The sequence below is a fragment of the Geotrypetes seraphini genome, chromosome 11, assembly GCF_902459505.1.
Source record: "Geotrypetes seraphini chromosome 11, aGeoSer1.1, whole genome shotgun sequence".
Lineage (NCBI taxonomy): Eukaryota > Metazoa > Chordata > Amphibia > Gymnophiona > Dermophiidae > Geotrypetes > Geotrypetes seraphini.
The window spans coordinates 110,672,264-110,689,781 of NC_047094.1; the positions used below are offsets into that span (position 1 = coordinate 110,672,264).

The window sequence follows — 17,518 nt, forward strand, 5'->3', positions numbered from 1 at the left end:
CTAGACCACCAGGGCTTTTCAAAAAAGGTATAATCCAACATAAAAAGCAAGGATCACAAAGTATACTCCAGTGTCTTTGCTCTGCCCAACTGTCCCATTCACATAGAAAACAAGGCATTTTTGTGAACCCAGCTTGTCCTAATAGTATTCCTATAACTTTGAAGTCACTGCAGATAAGCCATTTGTGCTCCTCATACTGGATACTTGTTAAAAAAGTAGCTCCATGTTCTCAAATGTCTTTATTTGAACTGAATGGGCCACTTATGTAGTAACACACCTTTGAGGCTCCCCTTTGATGAGTCTATAAAAAGTTCCCACCGAGTAGGATCATGTTCAGTGCTATAGAAGAAGTGCATTAACTCATTTGTTATTGCAGTAAATGTGAAAATAAAGGAACTAGTTCTTTTTCTCTGTGTCTGTACCATGTGTTGTTCCTGATTCCAGAAGATTCTTACTTTTTTTTTCCAAAACAGTTTATTAGAAAAATACAAGAAACAAATAAGCACATATAACAGTTTCCAATACAAAACATAGCAATATCTAACCATTAGAATAAAGACAGACTATCAGAGTCCAGGTTTGGGTCAAACTACCCCACTGGAAATCCCTCAAACAGGCAACAAGGGTACCGCTGGCTTCTGTAATCTATTGACAATTTGACTAGGAGGTAAAGTATCTAAATAAGAGGACCAGACTGATAAAAGTAAATCTTCTCACCAGAGATTTTTCTAAGCTGGGATCCAAGTAGTTCAGCAGATTCCTTAGGCAAATTCAAATCACGTACTAGATCATTAAGTTCACTCTGAGAGAACTGTTGTATTCAGGCTGGTACACATCAGTATCATCTTTGGTGATTGTGTCAAGTTCACTTTCAACATCATCTTCTGCCAGGTTCTCTAAAACAGCTGTAGAAAGAGCATGTCTTCGCCATGTGGAACTGGCCTAATGGCTGAAGGAATGCTTGGATATACAATTTGGTGTTTTTGGTTTGTTTGTTTGTTTTTAATTGCACCCCTGAACATTAACTAAACAATCATTAAAGTGGTCTTTAGGCTCACATAGGAATTGCAAATGGCATGCACTGTCTTTCCTTTTGTTCACAATCTTAACCTTTCAACACAAGAGCGGCAAACTTTGTGGCACCCATGCCTTCTCCTGGTCACCAAGTTTCACTTTAAAATAGGCATAGCAAGCTTTTTTCACAAAGTCTGTTGTATCCGTTCTTGCTTAAGCTCTGTATAATTTCCACAAATGTAACAGAAAACATTTGGATTGTTCACACACTTGCGTGTAGACATAGTAGTACCTGCAATCACAGAGAAATGAAATGAGAACAGCACTGGTAATGCAAGCCTCCGAGATAAACACTTCCAAGGTCACACAACAATTAGCAGCAACAGTTGGGCCAGTCTAAAGGTCTGTATTGAGAAATTTCCCTCCAACAATACTCATTACCTACTGGCATAGCAATAAATCTTTTGAAGTAAAATTACAGCTCAATGTATGGGTAGGAGGAATTTATCTGGAAGCTACAAAATAACGCTGTGCTCCTGCCCGCTTTACAATATACCTGGAACAGTGGTCTCAAACTTAAACCCTTTGCAGGGCCACATTTTGGATTTCTAGGTACTTGGGAGGGCCTCAGAACAAAATAGTTAATGTCTTATTAAAGAAAGAAGAAATTAGGTTCTTACCTGCTAATTTACTTTCTTTTAGCTTCTCCAGACCAGTAGAGGTTAATCTTTACAAATGGGTATATATCCAATCATGACCAGCAGGTGGAGACTGAAAACAAAACTGTGGGACAGTATACAATATACTCCCTTCTCTATTTACCTCAGTCTGCCGAATAGCCAAGCAGAACCAAGAACTGGAAAACAGAAAGAAAACAATACTCCGAACAGGAGTAACAACTAACATACCCAAATACTGTTGGAAAATGCAGAGGAGAAATACCAGAAGGAAAATGCCCCCAACAGCTCGCCAGCTAAGCCAGCCGAGCCACAGCCGCTGTTCTTTAATTCTCCCTGGCCCTAGAAAAATACTAGAAAACCGCAGCAAAAAACAAAAACTGCCCGCGAAACAGCCCCAACAACAACAACAGACAGGGTGGGGACCTCTACTAGTCTGGAGAAGCTAAAAGAAAGTAAATTAGCAGGTAAGAACCTAATTTCTCCTTCTTTAGCACTCTCCAGACCAGTAGAGGTTAATCTTTACAAATGGGACGTACCAAAGCAGTCCCTCTCATGGGCGGGACCCCCGCAGGGCCGATACCAGAACACGCTCACCGAACACCGCGTCCCGACGCGCCTGAACATGTACCCGATAATGTTTAACAAAGGAATGCAAGGAGGACCAAACTGCAGCCTTACAAATATCCACTGGAGGCAAGAGCGACGACTCAGCCCAAGAAGCTGCCTGACCCCGAGTGGAATGAGCCTTGAGAAACTCCGGAACGGGCTTCTGTCTCAGAAGATAAGCGGAAGCAATCGTCTCCTTGATCCAGCGCGCAATAGTAGCCTTAGAAGCGCCAGCCCCCCGACGAGGACCCGCCAGAAGGACAAAGAGATGATCGGATTTCCGGACTTCCTGGGTCCGCTGCACATAAGAGCGAAGGACCCGACCGACATCCAACTTGCGCAGCTGCCGTTGCTCAGAAGAGCCCTCCCGACTACCCAAGACTGGGAGGACCACCGATTGATTGACATGAAAAGGAAAAAACTACTTTTGGCAGAAAGGAAGGAACAAGCCGCAAGACAACCCGCTCCCTAGAAAACTCCAAGAAGGGAGCCCTACAAGAGAAAGCCTGTAGCTCAGAAATACACCTAGCGGAAGTAATGGCCACCAAAAAGACCACTTTCAGAGTAAGGTCCTTCAAAGAGCAGCCATCCAACGGCTCGAAAGGTGGGCGCCCCAAAACAGAGAGAACCAGATCGAGATCCCAAGATGGAACAGAGGGCTGTATGGTAGGCCTGAGCAACTTGGCCGCCCGCAAAAAGCGAATCACATCAGGAATGGCCGACAAACGCTGACCTGTCACCAACCCTCGAAAAGCCGACAGGGCCGCGAGTTGAACCCGGAGAGAAGACCAAGCCAGGCCTCTATCCAGGCCATCCTGCAAGAACTCTAGAATGGTAGGCAGGGAAGCGCGAAAAGAGACCACTCCCCGCGCCCGGCACCACCCCTCAAAGAGACGCCAAACCTGCACATAAGCCCGAGAGGTAGAAAGCCTCTGGGACCCCAAGAGCGTAGAGATCACCTTATCTGAATATCCCTTCTTACTAAGGCGACCCCTTTCAAGAGCCAAGCCGTAAGACAGAAGGGAGACGGGTCGAACATGGGAATGGGACCCTGTGTCAGAAGATCGTCCAAGAGAGGCAGAGGAAGAAGATCCGCCACCAGATGCCTCACCAGATCCACGTACCACGGACGTCGAGGCCAATCCGGAGCCACCAGAACCGGATGGTGAACAATGCGAAGAAGTACTCTGCCCACTAATGGCCAAGGAGGGAACACATACACAGCCCCTCTGTTGGCCATGGTTGGACCAGAGCATCCAGACCCTTGGCCAGACTGTCCTTTCGACGACTGAAAAAGTGGGGCACTTTGGCGTTGCCACTCGTGGCCATCAGGTCCAGCAGGGGCCGCCCCCAAGCCTGCACTATCAACTGAAAAGCCACGGAGCCGAGACACCACTCTCCTGGATCCAAGAAGTGACGACTGAGGAAGCCCGCCTGAACATTTTCTACCCTGGCAATGTGAGAGGCCGAGAGGTCCAGAAGATGGGACTCCGCCCAAATCATGAGCCGAGCCGCCTCCTGCGCCACCTGAATGCTCTTGGTGCCCCCCTGACGATTGACATAAGCCACCGCCGTGGCATTGTCCGACAGGACTCTGACCGACTTGCCCAACAAAAGGGAGCGGAAAGCTAACAGCGCCAGACGGACCGCTCTGGTCTCCAACACGTTGATCGACCAGGAGGCCTCTTCCGTGGACCAGGTGCCCTGAGCTGAGTGACCCAAACATTGAGCCCTCCAACCGAAGAGACTCGCATCCGTAAGGAGCACCGTCCACTGCGGGAGATCCAGACCCACCCCTTGAACCAGGTGAGGGGTCCGGAGCCACCAATGCAGACTGCAGCGCGCCACGCCACGCAGGGGGACAGGAACATCCAAACCGTGCCTCTGGGGTGACCATCTCCGGAGCAGAGCATACTGAAGAGGACGCATGTGGGCCCGCGCCCACCTCACCACATCCAGGGACGCCGCCTTCGATCCCAAGACTTGGAGGAAATCTCGCGCCCGAGGACACCGGGACGCCAAAAGAAGGCGAATCTGAGATTGCAATTTGCTTACCTGGGCCTCTGGAAGGAAGACCTTCCCCAAGGAGGTGTCTAACAGAACCCCAAGGTACTCCAGACACTGAGCCAGGACCAACCGACTCTTGGAAAGGTTGACCACCCAGCCCAGCGACCGGAGAAACTTCACCACCCGAGTCGTAACCCGGGAGCTCTCCTGCAACGACTTTGCCCGAATCAACCAGGGGTGCACCAGCAAGGCCGCCGCGACGACCATCATCACCTTGGTGAACGTCCGGGGAGCCGAGGCCAGACCAAAGGGAAGCGCACAGAACTGATAGTGCCGACCCAAGATCGCAAAGCGAAGGAAGCGCTGAAGAGAGGCCCGAATGGGAACATGCAAATAGGCCTCTGTCAGATCGAGAGAAGTGAGAAACTACCCCGGCTGAACCGCCAGAATGAACGACTGCAGAGTTTCCATGCGAAAAGAGGGAATCTTGAGAGCCCTGTTGACCCCCTTCAAATCCAGGATGGGCTGAAAAGTCCCCTCCTTCTTGGGCACCACAAAGTAAATTGAGTACCTGCCGGTGCCCCACTCCGGAGGGAGCAATGGAACAACTGCCTTGAGATCTAGCAAGCGCTGAAGGGTCTGGCGAAAAGCCTGCGTCTTCCAAGGAGCCTGACATGGAGAGGCTAGGAAAAGGTCCGGCAGAGAGCGGGCGAACTCCAGGGCATAACTGTCCCGCACCACCTCCAGGACCCACTGATCCGACATGATCTCGGTCCAGTTGGGAAAAAATTTGCACAGCCGGGCCCCCACCGGAACCAAAGGGGGCGCCGGCAAGGAGTCATTGTGCAGGACGGGAAGTGGGGGAACCGGCGGAGGGATTCCCTGCCCCCCGAAAGGGCTGCATGCGCTGGAAAAAAACCGACCCCGGGAAAACCCTGGAGCCAGGAAAGAAGCAGCCCCACGCCCAGGGCGATACTTGCGGAACTCCCGCAAACGCCCCCGGGCAGTTCCACCCCGAGACTCCGGGCGGGCAAGGTCCTCAGGCAGACGGTGCACCTTTGAGTCCGTCAGAGTCTGAAGCAACTTATCTAATTCCTCCCCAAACAAAAAAGACCCCCAGAAGGGAAATGTAGTAAGTTTAGCTTTGGACGCAGCATCCGCCGACCAAGCGCGAAGCCACAAAATACGCCGCGCGGCCACGCCAAAGGCCATAGACTTAGCCGAGATCCGCACCAAGTCATAAAGAGCATCCGAGAGGAACGAGGCAGCCATCTCAATCTTCGCCACCTCCCGATCCACCAAAGACCAGTCATCAGACTCCCGATCCAGGACACGCTCAGCCCACCGAAACACGGTGCGAGCCACCAGCCCCCCACAAATAGCCGCCTGGACCCCAAAGGCAGAGACCTGAAAATTTTGCTTAAGAATGTTCTCCAACTTGCGCTCCTCAGAGTCCCGCAAGGCAGAACCGCCCTCAACAGGCACGGTATGCCGCTTAGAAATCGCCGAGACCACCGCGTCTATGACTGGCGACGTTAAAGTAGCCCGATCCCCCTCTGGGATGGGATACAAACGAGCCATGACGCGCGCCAAACAAAACTGCACCAGTACAATATCCCGAATATCCTGATGCATGGGAAAAGAGCGGGAAACGATACGGATCCCCCGAAACAGAGGGTCCCCCACACGCGGAGTCTCCGGCAGCGCATCCTCAAAATGCAACACCGAAGAAACCTGTTGAATCAGGTCCGGTAGCTCATCTCTCTGAAAAAGGCGCACCACGGACGCCTCTTCGCCGGAGGACGGGAAACCCGACAACCCGCCACCAGCGACCGTCCCCTCGAGAGGGTCCTGGAAATCCTCAAAAGGGTCCAGGTCCTCATCCAGACCGACACGCTCCTCAGACCATAAATCCTCGTCCCAAGACACCCGCGGACGCTTGGACGAGGGAGGAGGAGGAGGGGACGCCACAACAGACGAGAGAGGCAAAGCCGCAGGGAGCGCGGAGGAAACCCCACTCCCCGAAACCCCCTGGGCGCATCCGGGACCCCCAGCCACCTGAAAATAGACTCTGCACAAAGAAAAAAAATAAATCAGGGGAAAAAACCCCCCGGGGGTCCCAAGGGACTCCCTTCCAATACAGGGGGAAGGTCACCTGAGGTGGAAGACAAAATGGAGGGGCCAGACTGTGAAAATGGCGACTTTCCCGCCAAAAATGCTCCCTCCATAGCCTGTAGCGGCTGAGAAGCCTGAACAGTCCCAGCCTCTAAAACAGGTAAGTCGGCATCAGCTGTCAAAAAAAATCAGCTGAGAGGGAATCCTTCAGAAATCCCTCCGTGGGCGGTTGGGGAAGACCAGGCTTCCCCACTGCTCCCAGCCGACTCGCGAGGCACCATCGGCGGGAAGCTCTGGGCGCCTGCAGCCGCTGCCAACAGAGCTCCACCACCTCACCGGTCCAAACTACCGAGTTCAGTCCAGAAGTGTGTCCCACTCCCCCGGAGAAGGGCACAATTGCTCCATACGCGACCTAGCTAGAAACAAAGTGCCAGTTAGATGAAAAAATACTGTAAAAAACAGTAAACTGACAGGGAAGCAACCCTGCAGACCGGCACTACCTCAGGATTTTTTTTTTTATAGAACAGACTCCACAGGCTCTCGAAGCAATATGCCTTGCTTGATTTAGGGGGCAAGGCTTACTGCTGAGGCTCCTCTAAAAAAATGTGGGGAAGTGGGGGGAGGGACCCCGCTCGAGACCCGCCGGGTTTGACACCCCCGAAGTCGGACGGACCCCCAAACAGGGCCCGCCCAAGCTCCGTCCGGCCAAAAACAGGGACTAGAAACCCCCTAAACAAATTCCAACAGCCCTACCAAGGGAGATGGGTACAGATCACTCAACACCTGCTGGAGACTGAAAGAAGACTGAGGTAAATAGAGAAGGGAGTATATTATATACTATCCCACAGTTTTGTTTTTAGTCTCCACTTGCTGGTCATGATTGGATATATACCATTTGTAAAGATTAACCTCTACTGGTCTGGAGAGTGCTAAAGAATGACAATTTTGCATGAGGTAGAACTCTTTATAGTTTATAAATCTTTCTTTTTGGCTAAGTCTTAATAATAATGTTGTCATTTATAGCTAAAGAGACATATGATCAAGAAACTATTTTATTTTACTTTTGTAATTATGATAAACATACCGAGGGCCTCAAAATAGTACCTGGCAGGTCGCATGTGGCCCCCGGGTCGCGAGTTTGAGATCACTGACCTAGAATGAACACCTGTAAGGCCAGAAGCATGCCATTCCATCAGTTTGCATGGGATGCATGCCACAATCACTGTTGATCTGCTAGGTGTGGGGAAAAGTTGCTAAAGAGTCAAAGCTTGCCTTAAATTGGGAATATGTTCCTACCTAAAAATATAAAAGCTTATACTTGAAGCATTTTCAAAGACAAATCTTCCTGAAATCTTATCCTGATCACAGAAGGGGCAGCACACTGCAAAAAAGCATGGGAAGCTATGCTTCCAGTAGAATTCCATACAAGAGACTGTAAAAATGAACAATAACTACCGCAGCACAGAAAACGAGATATTTCATGGGGAGAGGAGTGATTTTACAGTCTAAGCTTTTTAATACACTTACCATATTCCAAGCTGATCGTCATCTTATTGCCTTGTTCACATTCACAGGAGGAAATTCAAACCACCTCTGTAGGGGAGAAGGCAACACCTCACATGTATTGACCTTAGAAAGACAGAAGTGACTTAGTGTTAAGAAGGTTACATTAAAAGCAAAATTACACTAAATGAATTTTGCTGATGTTATCAGATTCCAACTGGCTAACAGCATGATTATTCAACATGGTCGATCTGCTGGGGAAAAAAGGTTTAGTCATCACATACATCAGCAAACGTTGCACATTTCAGAAACTAGCAGAAAATCTGTTTAGCCACAGATGCAGAACAAAAATAAGGTATACCAAGATTTATAAAATACAATAGAACAGAGAAAGAAGGGGGCTGGCCTCGACAAAAGCACCAAAGTACAGCAAAGAGGCGAGAGATACCCAAGACACATTCACAATAACATGAGGACTCAAAAGTCCAAAGGTCTTTAAAAAGACCGTTTGAAGTCCCAGATGATTAATCCAGGAAAGTCCCAACCAGCATCTGGGTTTTGGCAAATAAACTTGCCTTCTTCAGGGGTCAACGTGCATATAGAAGATCTTGTATGTCTTAATGGAAAGCTGCAAAAAAAGTGATTAAAAATGAATGAGGGATCTGCATAAAAATAAACCAAATATCGACAGACTGAAGTATGTGCAGGCCTCCTGTATTGGCATTTTTGTTTTGAAACTGTAGGCCTGCACATACTTCAGTCTGTCTATTTGGTTTATTTTTGTGCAGATCCCTCATTCATTTTTAATAACTTTTTTTGCAGCTTTCCATTAAGACACAGAGACGACTATATGCACATTGACCCCTAAAGAAGGCAAGATTGTTTGCCGAAACCCGGATCCTGGTTGGGACTTTCCTAAGATTCCATTCATCTGGGACTTCAAATGGTCGTTTTAAAGACCTTTTGATGAGTCCTCTTATATGTTATTGTGAATAAAAGTATCTTAAGGTTGGCTCCAGACATCTCTCTTGCCTCTTTGCTATACTTTTGATACCAAGATTCATGACATTCAGGCTCTACAATTTCACCCTGCAAAATGCAGAGTCCAACTGTTACATCTTATAAAAGAATATAGCAAAAATGACTCGGATATGTGAAAACCACTGATAGTCAACAATACACTTAAATGGATTTTTGTGAAAGTGTATTGTTGACATCTTATAAAAGAGACATGCTACCAACACCACACTTAAGGTGAGCAAAATAATGAGGTAATTCCAATATGTTAGACTAAGTTAAAAAAAAAAAAAAAAAGTCTTACTTTAGTTGTTCCAAGGTTCCATTAGGCCCAAAGGCTGTATCACCCAGTTTCCCTCAGGTCACTGCATTTGAGAGCTACATTATATTGGATTATACCTTTTGAAGAGCTCCCATGTACTGTGGGAACAGGTAGTGGACTTGTTTGCCTTGAAAAAAAAAGCCAAGAAAAATAGGTTTAGAACCACCAAGAACACATTTAAGGAGGAATAATTTTAAGTTTCTGCTGATGTATCAGAATTTCTGGCTAAAGCATTGATACAGATCAACATTATCGATCTGCTGGGGAAAAAAGGTTTAGTCATCACATACATCAGCAAAAGTTACATATTTCATAAGCTGGTAGAAAATCTGTTTAGCCACAGATGCAGAACAAAAAAGGTATACCAAGATTCATGACATTCTAGCTCTACAATTTCATCCTGCAAAATTCAGAGTCCAACTGTTACATCTTATAAAAGAAGAGACATGCTACAAGCCACACTTAAGGTGAGCAAAATGAGGTAATTCCAATGTGTTAGACTAAGTTACAAAAAACAAAACATCTTACTTTAAGTGTTCCAAGGTTCCATTAAGCCCAAAGACTATCACCCAGTTTTCCTCAGGTCACTGCATTTGAGAGCCACATTATGTTGGATTATACCTTTTGAAGAGCCCCATGTACTGTGGGTACAGGTAGTGGACTTGTTTGCCTTGAAAGAAGAGCCAAGAAAAAAAGGTTTAGAATCACCAAGAACACATTTAAGGAGGAATAATTTTACGTTTCTGCTGATGTATCAGAATTTCTGGCTAAAGCAGTGATACAGATCAACATTATCGATCTGATGGGGAAAAAAGATTAGTCATCACTTACATCAGCAAAAGTTTATATAAGAATCATTTCAATTAAATACATCCCTTTGCTGCCCCCCTCAAACACTCAAACGTTTAATACCTAAAGTTCCCACTCAAATACAGAAAGCAGCAGCAGCACCAGATTATGAAAGGCATCAAAGCACCTACATGGAGTGAGAGGAAGAATTATTGGACTGACGCAACAAAGTGGTAGGGATGAGAAGGAGAAATCCTGCAGATGGGGGGGCCAGGAGACATGCATGGCGAGAGAGCGACATGTTGGACATAGGGTGGCGGACAGGGCGAGATGGTGTATGGGGAGAGCAAAAGAAATGTACATGATACTGGAGGAGAGGAAGGGAGAGATGCTGCATGGAGGGGAATAGAGAGATTTAAGGTAGGCAGCGAGAGAAATGGTAGATGGTGGGATTGAAAAACAGATATGGCAGTGGAAGGGTGCAGTGATAGCAGATGGATGGTGGTAAGCATAGAGAAAGAATAAAACATCCAATGGACAGGAGATCCTGGCGAGCGAGTTAACAGAAGCCAAATAGAAACCAGAGCCTGCAATCAACATGATTTGAATAATAAAATAAGACAACAGGAGGTAGAATAAATAATTTTATTTTTGATTTTGGGATTACAATATGTTAGATTTGAAATATGTATCCTGCCAGAGCTGGTGTTAACAGCGAGCATGACTAGGCCATAAAAGAGAAAAAGTATTTTTTTGTTTACACCACAGTGGTGGCAAAGTTGGAAAGGGCAAAAGGGGGTAGTATAAACTGCCTTTAAACTTGCTGGTGGTCTAGCGGCGAATTGGCAGAGGAACGATCTTCCTATGCTCCTGCCCCCTGCAGAGCTGCTTTCTAAATGGCTGCCTATCAGACTTACTGCATGGCTTGGAATAAGTAAAATCAGAACCTACTATGCCTACAGAGTTTCTCATCTTTAGTACGACTACTGGGAAAGGATTTAAATCAATTATTTTTTTTTCATATTTTAAAAAACAATCCATGCCTAGTGTTACCATATTTGAACCCCCGCCTTGCCCATTCTCCACCTTTCACCCATTTCCTTAGTCCCACTTCCCATCATCTGTACCCTTTTAGAGGTTCTCGCTTTCTCCCCTGCTAACCCCCTTCCCCACTGGTGCCTCTCTCTCCTTCCAACCTCTTCCCGTCTCATGAGTGCTCCTCTCTCTCTGCTGCCTTCAGCCTGCCACTGATGCTGTCTGAAGATTGAAACGGCAGAAAGGTAGGTGGGGAGAGGGGAGAGCCATACCCGACTCTAGCAACTCCAGGGTGGAGGGACTAAAGAGAAGCGAATCCAAAACCCCAAACAAACTCCCCCCTCAGTCCAGGAAAACATCCAACACTTGGACAGTTCTGAAAAGAAAAAAAATATATAAAAAAAGACATGTCCAAGAAAATCCAGAGGTATGTTAACTACCTCCCAACCATCCATTATTGCCCCTTTGCTTTTCTTTTAATTTATTTAAAATTATTTATAACCCACCTGTCCACAAATCTAGGCGAGGAACAAAATAACATACAACCTACACTAAAACAGGTCAGCATTACAAGCAAAATATAAAAATTCAGACATTCTCAGAGCTTGAACCAAAAATGCGCTCATATAGCAAAATCTTCACCCTTTTTCTAAAAAGCATGTTAGTTAGTTTTGAGTAATGAGTTGTCCCCCTCTTGCCCATGCAGTATTACCCCATATCCTCTCCATACTGTATTACACATCTCTTTCCCCCAATCCACCACTGCCTTTCTCCCTCTCTACATAGTACTGTCCCCAGTGCTGTTTCCCTCGCCCCTTTACCATCCAGTTTTGTCATGTCCTGTTTGTCTCTCTCCTCCCTCTCATCCAGCACTACCCTGATCCAGGCTCCCTTATCCAGGACATCCTTGCCATAGTGCTTCTCCAGTTTTCCCTCTCAGGAAGCTGCTTTTTCAGCCCTCTGCTCATTTCCAGAGCAGTTTTTTTCAGCCACTTCTACACTCCCACCTCCCATGCAGCTTATCCAGTCTTCCAATGTTACTATTCGATTCTTCAGGCCCCCCCCCCCACCATGCTGCTTATATCTTCTCCACTCCATGCTGGTTCTCTATTCTTACCCTCTTTATGCTGATTTTCTAGGTGTTCATGTCTCCCTCCCTGGAGCAAACCCTGCAGTAGAAGCCCAGTTTCGGGAACTTCTGCAGCAATAGACAGAAGCATGAGGAAAAAAAAAGTCACCACGTCAAGCACTGCATAGTACAAGTTGGGGCGAGCTGCACTGAAGACTTATCTCCCAAGCAGTCTGGTACTGCAACAAATTTGGGGGTAGAATTAGAAACATTAAAAGGCCTGCCCTGGAAGCCTTTCTGCAGCAGAAGCAATGCAGTGAGGCTTTAGGGCAGGGATGTTCAAAGTCCCTCCTCGAGGGCCGTAATCCAGTCGAGTTTTCAGGATTTCCCCAATGAATATTCATGAGATCTATTTGCATGCACTGCTTTCATTGTATGCTAATAATTCTCATGCATATTCATTGGGGAAATCTGAAAACCTGACTGGATTGCAGCCCTTGAGGAGGGACTTTAACACCCCTGCTTTAGGGGCTGGAGTGAGTCATAAACAGGGCCCAGCTCCCTCCCAATCCAGGAAACCGTCGCCACACGGATAAATCCGGACAGATGGCAACCCTAACAATACTCATCCTTGGTGAGCAATGACTTGTTCTTGCCCTAACGCACCAAAGCAGGGGTCTCAAAGTCCCTCCTTGAGGGCCGCAATCCAATCGGGTTTTCAGGATTTCCGCAATGAATATGCATGAGATCTATGTGCATGCACTGCGAGGTCCCTGCACCAGAGCTAGTTCTCCCAAAACACTATGTCAACATTCAAAGTTCCCCTCCTCTTTCCAGAAGAGCTGCCTCGATTTTTCACCCCCATGATTAAAATAAGGCATGCATCCAAATTTATCCTAACCAGCCAAACTCAGAATTAGAGAACATTTCCTGTGAGGTTTACTTTTTGGGACTAAAACCCGAACGTTTCTATTCCAAAAGTAGAAAAACTTGGCTCACTATATGGCACATTCACGTCGCTCCCGTTTGCAAAAAAGTAAAAGAATGCGAATCCCATAATAGGGCCTTAATCCCACTTAGAATTAGGGCGACGGTAGATCAGCACGAGACCAGGCCCAAGAGTAAGCGCTCAAGAACGGACAGTTTCTTAAAGAACCCCCGAAACCTCCCCCCCCAAAAAAAAAAACCTCTTAATTATATAACCACTAAGGTATACTTGATACTGAACACACAAGAGAACCCATTAATTTATTTTATCATTACGGATGGAAGCGGATAGATAAAAGATAAGTCACTCACCATCCTCCACTCTCCCAGCAGCGCTTCGAAAAAAGGAACGCGCGGCCCGACGCACGATCATTTAAAGGGAGAAGCGCCCATGCGCAATGCGCTCTCTTCCTACTGCGTTTGCGCAATAATCAGCTAATTATACGTCGGCACGTCGCTTTACGTCATGCCAGCAGAATTTAGTACTAATAATGCAAAATGTTCTTATCGATGATTTTGGGGGGAATGGCATTTATTTTTCATCTTTACAATGTGTGTTAATCTTCAGTATTTTTTTTTTTGCTTGGTTTTGTTGTTTAGAAGCAGAATATGTATAACTGGTTAGAGCAACAGGCTGAAAACCAGGGTTCAATACCTACTGCAGCTCCTTATGATCCTAGGCAAGCCAATTAACCTTCTTACTGCTCCAGGTACAAAACTTAGGCTCTGAACCCATCTGTATAACTGGTTAGAGCAGCAGGCTGAAAACCAAGGGACCAGGGTTCAATACCTACTGCAGCTCCTTATGATCCTGGGCAAGCCAATTAACCTTCTTACTGCTCCAGGTATAAAACTTAGGCTCTGAACCCATCTGTATAACTGGTTAGAGCAGCAGGCTGAAAACCAAGGGACCAGGGTTCAATACCTACTGCAGCTCCTTATGATCCTGGGCAAGCCAATTAACCTTCTTACTGCTCCAGGTACAAAACTTAGGCTCTGAACCCATCTGTATAACTGGTTAGAGCAGCAGGCTGAAAACCAAGGGACCAGGGTTCAATACCTACTGCAGCTCCTTATGATCCTGGGCAAGCCAATTAACCTTCTTACTGCTCCAGGTATAAAACTTAGGCTGTGGACTTATTAGGGACAGAGGAGCTACCAGTATATTGTAACTTTGGACAGAAAGACATGGATTACACTCACTCTATAATGGTTCTCAAAAGGTCATTATTAGTAATACTCCTGTGGCACGGATTAACTCTTATAGATTAAATATACTGCTTCCGAGTTTCAGGGCTCCTTTTACTGAGGTGCTAGCATTTTTGCACACACAAGAAATCACCGTGCGCTACGCTTCTAGAACTAACACCAGCTCAATGCTGGCGTTAAGGTCTAGCACACGCAGCAATGTAAAAGGAGCCCTACCTGTCCATAGGAAGGACACAGTTTGTATTTACTTCTTAAAGTGGTGTGGTAGGCATAGTAGGTTCTGATTTTACTCATTCCAAGCCATGCAGTAAGTCTGATAGGCAGCCATTTAGAAAGCAGCTCTGCAGGGAGCAGGAGCATAGGAAGATCACTCCTCTGCCAATTCACCACTAGATCACCAGCAAGTTTAAAGGTAGTTTATACCACCCCCTTTTGCCCTCTCCAACTTTGCCACCGCTGTGGTGTAAACAAAAAAAAAAACTTTTTCTCTTTTATGGCCTAGTCATGCTCGCTGTTATCTTAACACCAGCTCAGGCAGGATACATATTTCAAATCTAACATATTGTAACCCGAAAATCAAAAATAAAATTATTTATTCTACCTCCTGTTGTCTTATTTTAGTATTCAAATCATGTTGATTGCAGGCTCTGGTTTCTATTTGGCTTCTGTTAATTCGCTTGCGAGGGTCTCCTGCCCATTTGATATTTTATTCTTTCTCCATGCTTACCATCCATCTGCTATCAATCACTGCACCTTCCCTTCCACTGCCATATTTGTTTTTCAATCCCACCGTCTACCATCTCTCTTGCTCCCTACCTTAAACCTCTCTATTCCCCTCCAGTATCATGTACATTTCTTTCTTTCTCCCCATACATCATCTCGCCCTGTCCTCCACCCTAAGTCCAACATGTCGCTCACTCACCATGCATGTCTCCCACCCCCCCTTGCAGGATTTCTCCCTCTCACCCCTACCACTTTGTTGCATCTTTCCTTTCCTCTCTTCCATACCAAGTCCAATAATTCTTCCTCTCACTCCATGTGCAGCAGCCTTCCTCCTATCCAGCTCTTCCACATCAAGTCCCTCTCTCCCAAGACCTGCCATACCTCTTGGCCTCCTAAAGTAGCAACGGCAGTAGCCCAAAGGAAACACTGCGAACAGGCTACTTGCAGCCTGCCCTGCCAGGGCTTTCTGCTACTGTGTCATCAAGGACATCATCACGGGGAGAGTGTGGCACAGTGGTTAAAGCTACAGCCTCAGCACCCTGAGGTTGTGGGTTCAAACCCACGCTGCTCCTTGTGACCCTGGACAAGTCACTTAATTGGCCATTGCCCCATGTACATTAGATAAATTATGGGCCCACCGGGATAGAAAGGGAAAAATGCTTGAGTACCTGAATAAATTCATTGTAAACCATTCTGAGCTTCCCTGGGAGAACAGCATAGAAAATTAAATAAATCAGTGATGCAGCAGAGGGAAGGCCCTGGCAGGGCAGGACACAAGCACCTGTTCAGAGCACTGCCCGGCCACTGCTGCTGCTTTAGGAGGCATAGTGGTTTGGCAGATCTCAGAGAGTGGGGAGGTGTTGGGCACTGAATTGGTATGTCAGATTTTTTTTTTGGAAAATGAATCAATTCAAATCAGCAAATCTGGCAGCTCCAGCTGCCACAGCATCATTTTGGCACCACAAAATGGCCCATGGGAGCAAAACTAAAGACCCAAATTACTGAAAATAGGATTTTAGAGGAGGGAAACCCTTAAGTTTTGCTAAAATCAGACTCACCCTGATTTTCCCATAGACAGTAATGAGCTGTCTCACAGACCTGCCATGTACTGTACCTGCATCATCAGGTTCTCACTACAGCTGGAAATGGAGAAGGTATTTCTGCCACAAAGAAGCAAGGGTGGCTCCAGCGGCTTGTCTCTTCAGGCTGCCTTTTCAGGTTCCAAAAACCTGAAACCCCTGACCCCTCACACTCCCACATGACCTCCCACCAAGCCTTGTGGCTAGTTGTGGGGATCAAATCAGCCTGATTTTTAGAGATTGGGTTGTACAAGATTTTGAAATATTAATGACCAAAAAATCTTATAGCAACAGGAACCTTATGTAAGCTCAAAATCAGGCATTAAAAACTCTAAAGCAGGATCCTAGGCTCATCATCAGGCCAGCAGACAAAGAGGAACAGTGGTGGTATTGAATCAGGCTCAATATAAAGGACAGCAGGAAGCCCATCTTCTAAATAATGAATTATATCAGATCTTAGATCCAGATCCAGTTAATGAACTTATGATAAAAATCATTACATTGGTTCAAATGGCTAAGGAAAATAATTATATTACCAACAATGAGGCTAAGTTCCTTACTCAAGAACCAGAAGGAAACCTGTATTCTATACAGTCCCTAAAATTCATACATCCACCACTGCTCCTCCAGGTTGCTCCATAGTTTCTTTGAGGGGCACTATTCTTGAGCCACTTGTTAAATTTGTGGACTATTTTCTTAAACTCTTCATTGAACAGATTCCTGAGGTTTTAATAAAAAGGCCCGTTTACATCTACGGAAACAATAGTGGATACTTGAATTGGGTACTGTTATGCCTGGTGGGTTGAATGGCAATATTGAATTGAATTCTTTATTGTGAACTTGCATCATTTTGTTCCCATGTGTGAACAACAAAGTTGGGTTTGTAGCATATGATGTCACTCAAGCAGTTAAATTTCAGCACATCATTCTCCTTCCGTTTGTCTGGCAGCATCATTGTTTGGACTATACGTTCCCACGGAATCACATTGAATCAAGGCACTGGACTCTCATTATGGCTCCTGAAGAAGGGTGCTTCACCTGAAACTAAGCTTGGTAGAGCCCAGCAAATCTAGATAGAAGACATTTGGATATGGATCTTTAATACGGGGAAGTGCCGATTGATGAAATTTTGCGAATCACACATTATGAGCGGGGAAGAGCCTAGCCCGAGACATGTACAAACAACTGCGTCAAGTTGGAACATTTAATTTTGATAAGCAGGCACAACATAAATTAAAAAAATATGTAATTTGTAGTGGAAAATAGAGCATGATCATTTTTTTGAATTACCACTTTATTATTTGAAGCATATAGTGTACACCCGTGATGGTGTGTAGCAGGGCGTGGAAAATCGCCTGCTTGA

The 17,518-nt window shown here is 46.1% G+C and overlaps 1 long non-coding RNA gene and 3 other non-coding genes across 7 annotated transcripts; all 4 read right to left on the reverse strand.

The window, feature by feature from the left end:
* Positions 1-465: 465 nt before the first annotated feature.
* Positions 466-13,512, reverse strand: LOC117345772. 4 transcript variants are annotated; one of them, XR_004536505.1, is made up of 7 exons: positions 13,457-13,481; positions 12,206-12,286; positions 11,361-11,464; positions 9,793-9,934; positions 9,247-9,391; positions 7,950-8,051; positions 466-1,306 (listed from the first exon to the last, which is right to left on the reverse strand). It is a non-coding gene; the product is annotated as an uncharacterized LOC117345772 (long non-coding RNA). The 4 variants fall into 4 exon arrangements; XR_004536504.1 differs by lacking the exon at positions 12,206-12,286 and having other exon boundaries at positions 13,457-13,492; XR_004536506.1 differs by lacking the exon at positions 11,361-11,464 and having other exon boundaries at positions 13,457-13,492.
* LOC117345907 lies at positions 8,122-8,215 on the reverse strand. Its single transcript, XR_004536531.1, has one exon. It is a non-coding gene; the product is annotated as a small nucleolar SNORD12/SNORD106 (small nucleolar RNA).
* Positions 9,468-9,560, reverse strand: LOC117345906. Its single transcript, XR_004536530.1, has one exon. It is a non-coding gene; the product is annotated as a small nucleolar SNORD12/SNORD106 (small nucleolar RNA).
* On the reverse strand, positions 10,010-10,101 carry LOC117345904. The gene has a single exon (XR_004536529.1). It is a non-coding gene; the product is annotated as a small nucleolar SNORD12/SNORD106 (small nucleolar RNA).
* Positions 13,513-17,518: the final 4,006 nt, after the last annotated feature.